The sequence below is a fragment of the Elephas maximus genome, chromosome 27 (assembly GCF_024166365.1).
Source record: "Elephas maximus indicus isolate mEleMax1 chromosome 27, mEleMax1 primary haplotype, whole genome shotgun sequence".
NCBI lineage: Eukaryota > Metazoa > Chordata > Mammalia > Proboscidea > Elephantidae > Elephas > Elephas maximus.
In genome coordinates, this window is record NC_064845.1 from 35,440,124 (window position 1) to 35,445,339 (window position 5,216).

Below are 5,216 nucleotides of genomic sequence, written 5' to 3' on the forward strand. Positions count from 1 at the left end.
TGTGCATGGTGTGAGGTATGGGTCCTGTTTTATTTCTTTGCAATGGATATCCAGTTATGCCAGCACCATTTGTTAAAAAGAGTGTCTTTTCCTCAATTAACTGGCACTGGGCCTTTGTCAAATATCAGCTGCTCATATGTGGATGGATTTATATCTGGGTTCTCAGTTCTGTTCCACTGGTCTATGTGTCTGTTGTTGTACCAGTACCAGGCTGTTTTGACTACTGTGGCTGTATAATAGGTTCTGAAATCAGGTAGAGTGAGGCCTCCCACTTTCTTCTTCTTTTTCAATAATGCTTTGCTTATCCGAGGCTTCTTTCTCTTCCGTATGAAGTTGGTGATTTGTTTCTCTATCACATTAAAAAATGACATTGGAATTTGGATTGGAAGTGAGTTGTATGTATAGATGGCTTTTGGTAGAATACACATTTTTACTATGTTAAGTCTTCCTATCCATGAGCAAGGTATGTTTTTCCACTTAAGTATGTCCTTCTTAATTTCTTGTAGTTTTCTTTGTATAGGTCTTTTACATCTTTGGTAAGATTTATTCCTAAGTATTTTATCTTCTTGGGGGCTACTGTGAATGGTATTGATTTGGTTATTTCCTCTTCGATGTTCTTTTTGTTGATGTAGAAGAATCCAAGTGATTTTTGTACGTTTATCTTATAACCTGAGACTCTGCCAAACTCTTCTATTAGTTTCAGTAGTTTTCTGGAGGATTCCTTAGGGTTTTCTGTGTATAAGATCATGTCATCTGCAAATAGAGATAATTTAACTTCCTCCTTGCCAATCCGGATGCTGTTTATTTCTTTGTTGAGCCTAATTGCTCTGGCTAGGACTTCTAGCACAATGTTGAATAAGAGCAGTGATAAAGGGCATCCTTGTCTGGTTCCCGTTCTCAAGGGAAATTGGTTAGCAGCTGAGTTCTTAATCACTGTGCCATCAGGGCTTCATATATATGAATGGCACTACCCAATTTTGTTAAAGTTTTGGAGAAATGGCCCTTCTCTTAATTGCTGGTAGGAGTGTAAATTGGTACAATCTGTCAGGAAGGCAAAGAAATATATATCAACAAACTTAAAATGTACACATGCTTTAATCCAGTAACATATAAGTTCTGTGTAAAGACTCAGCTACAAGGATATTTATTAAAGTTTTATTTATAACAGGGAAAAATTAAAGCAATATATACAACTTGGGTGACCATATAATGTATTATTCAAAAGGCGGCACTTTTGAGAATGAAAAGAGGTGGTATTAATAATCATGGCAATATAGAGGTATAAACCAGGCCTGTTCCAGGCCAACTGGGATGCTCATTGTTGCCTTGTACATAACCAATGATCAGAGGCTAGTATCAAAATGGTAGTATACATCCATACCACAGAATTCAGTGAAATTATTTAAAATGCTGGTACATTAAGGAAACCCTGGTGGCATAGTGGTTAAGTGCTACAGCTGCTAACCAAAGGGTTGGCAGTTTGAATCCGCCAGGCGCTCCTTGGAAACTCTGTGGGGCAGTTCTACCCTGTCCTATAGTGTCGCTATGAGTCAGAATCGAATCGACGGCACTGGGTTTTTTTTGGGGGGGGGGGGACGGTTTAGTATAATAAAATCTTATATTTATTTGGGTCTGTTTCTAGAACTTTTTATGACTCCATTGATTGACCTGTATCTTTTTGTACCTATTTAAAAATTGCTATGGCTTCATGGTATATTTTACTACATGATAAAGCAAGTCTCCCTGTGTTTGTTTTCTTTTTAAGAATTCTTCCAGGTGAAATTTATAGTAATTTCTTCAAGTTCCACACCCACCCTCTCCAATGTTTAATTATACATTATTTTGGGGAGGAAAGACATCTTTACTTATTCTATCTTTTAAGAATATGGCATGTGTCTACTTTTATTTATTTTCTTTCATATTGCTCTGTGGAATTTTATAGTTTCTCTACACTTCTTGTCAAGTTTATTTCTACATAATTTACTTTGTTTTCTTTACTGTAAATACTGTCCCACCATTACAGTTATATGAAACATTATAGATTTTTGTATATTTGTATAACCAGCTATCCCACGAAGCATTCTTTTCAATTATAATAGCACCTCATTGCATTTTTCTTGTATTTTCTAGGTAGATGATCGTATTATTTGAAAAGAGTCATGATTTTGCCTCTTCCTTTCCAATTTTGTTTTATTGTCTTATTACATTTGTTAGTATTTCCAGAATGGAGTTTAGGAATAGTGGAGTTAAGAGGCATCGCTGTCCATTTCTGACTTTAATGGGAATGTACCCTATCCCCATTTTTTCACACACTTCAATGCACCTTCTCCCCTTCTCCTGCTAACTCCTACTTGTCATTCAGATCTCAAAGCATCACTTCTTCTAGAATGCCCAGACTTGAGGGTCTGAACTAGACCAGGTCTCCCTACTTACATTCTTTTAGTGTCTCATGTGTCTTTACTTTGTTACACTCACCACAGTTTTTAGGAATTATTCGTGTTATGTGACTAATGGCTGTCTACCCCACTCATCTACGAGCTTCATGAAGTCTAGAAACTTGTCTGATTTTGTTCACAGTGCAATATCCAGCACCTAACCAAGAGCTGAAGGGACTGATCTCAATAAGTACTTGTTGAGTAAATACTTTCTCACATTTTATCAGTAGGCATAGTACAGCTCATTTTCCTTTTTCCTGTTGCTGTATTAGTGCTTTTATTATTGAATTTTAGAATTTTTTGTGTTTTTGGTTTATTAAGTTCCAGAATTGGAATAATTGCCCTCAGTGACCACATAATAGGAAGTCAGAGTTGCTGTTTGAGGGTGGGACCAAATGCTTGGATGCTTTCCTGTCCAGGTCTGCCATGCTATCACAGCCTGGCACACACTGGTCTGGGGAATAGAAAACGCTCTACCAGTGGAGGTCCCCTCTTTTCCTCACCTCCAATCTTTGTCCCTTCAAGACCGTTTTTGCCAGGGTTCTTTTCCTTTTGTTACTGTACCATTTCCTTGAGAAGGTGAGTTCAGTGTTGGTTCTTCTTGGATTTTGTACAAACTCAACTTGAAGTTTGTGGTAAGCAGTTGGCATCACTCTCTTGAACTCTTACCAAGTATCCCTTCCCCTTCCCTTTTGCTTCTTTGTGCTCATCTCAGCTCATAGGGATAAAGTGAAATTTTGCTCTTAAACATCTTTTTTGGAAATTTACTTGTAAAAGCCATCCCAAATCCTTTTGAGAATTAGTTGAGGACAAAACAAACACATAACCAGCCAACTGGGTGGCAATAATACATCAGTGAACACCAGTAATGTGATACCACTTTGTCACTGTCTGGTAAATCATTTAGCCTCCCCGGGCTTCAGTTTTCTCATCTCTGAAATGGGACTATAATAGTACCTACTCACAGGACTGTAGGCCCCTAGGTGGCACAAGTGGTTTGTACTGGACTACTAATCTAAATGTTGGCTGTTCAAACCTACCTGGTGGCACTGTGGAAGAAAGGCCTGGTGACCTGCTTCCATTGATTACAGCAAAGAAAACCCTACAGAGCAGTTCTACTCTGTAACACATGGGATTGTCATGAATTGGAATCGACTCAATGGCACTGGATTTACTCATAGGGCTATTGTGAGAATTGGAGTATGTAGAGTGCTTAGGACGGTGCCTGGATATTATTACAAGAGAGATCTTGTGCTGAAGAATCAAGTTAAATGGATATTTCAGGAAATAACCACAACCGTACACATGGATCTTTACACAGAAAGCAAGTGTTGGAGGAAGGGGCATTATAAGAGTTAGTCCCACATTTTGATGTAAGAATTCTACAGAATTCTTACTTTAGGAATCCTTTTTGGAGCATCCCTGACATTAGCTAGTTGCTGTCGAGTTGATTCTGACTCAGGGCAACTCCATGTATTTTAGAGTAGAATTGCACTCCATAGGGTTTTCAAGGCTGTGGCCTTTCAGAAGCACAATTTCAGGTTTTTCTTGTGAAGCACCTCTGGGTAGGTTCAAGCCACCAACCTTTCCGTTAGCAGCCAAAAGCTTAACTGTTTGTGCCACCCAGGGACTCCTCCCTGATATTAGTCACCCAGTATTGGCTTGAATACTTTCTCTGAAAGCAAGCTCACTACCTTTCAAAAGTGTTGTCGAACAGTGAAGCATTTAATGTATTTTAATATATGTCATGTATCAACATTAATTTTGTCATATTTTTTCGAATAGTCTCCCCACTCAATCATTTGTGTGTGTTTTTTTAAATACTTACACGGATTTTCTTAAATTTTGGGCCTTGAATAAAATAAACTTTTTACCTAGAAAAAAATGAGCAAAAAATAATGAAAAGACAATTAACAGTATACAAAAACCAAACCCACTGCCTTTGAGTAGATTCCCACTCACAGCGACCCAATAGGACAGAGTAGAATGGCCCCATAGGGTTTCCAGGCTGTAATTTTTATGGGAGCTGGCCACCCCATCTTTCTTCCAAAGAGCGGCTGGTAGGTTCGAACTGCCAATCTGTTGGTTAGCAGCTGAGTGCTTAATCACTGCACCACCAAAACCCAAACCAAAACCACTGCCGTCGAGTTGATTCCAACTCATAGTGACCACCCAGGCACCCTAATTACTAGTATAATGAGTATAAATGGCCAATAAATATATGAAAAAATGTCCAACCTCATAGTAATGAATGGTATGTAAGCTAAAATCAGGAAATACAATTTTTGCATAAAGAATTGGCAGAGATAGAAAAAAGATAATATTGGTTATTCCTAGAATGTTATATGATGAGTTCACTCATACAGTGCAGATGGGATTGTAAATTATTATAGTGTGGCCTCAAAAAAATTCATGCCCTAAAACTTGATATCACCACCTCTAGGAATCTACCCCAGGGAAATAATCAGAAATGTATTTAAAATTTTTTTATATAGATAAAAATATTAACAAATTAATGTCCAAACACAAATCAAAAAAACAGAAAATAACAAATGGAGAGGCTGCAGGGATATTGGAATTCTAATGCACCACTGGTGGGAATGCAAAATGGTACAACATTTTGGAAAATGATATGGCGCTGCCTTAGAAAGAAATAGAAATACCGTATGATCTAGCAATCCATTCCTAGGAATATATCCTAGAGAAATGAGTCATCACACAAATAGACATATGCACACCCATGTCCATTGCAGCATTGTTCACAACAGCAAAAAGACGGAA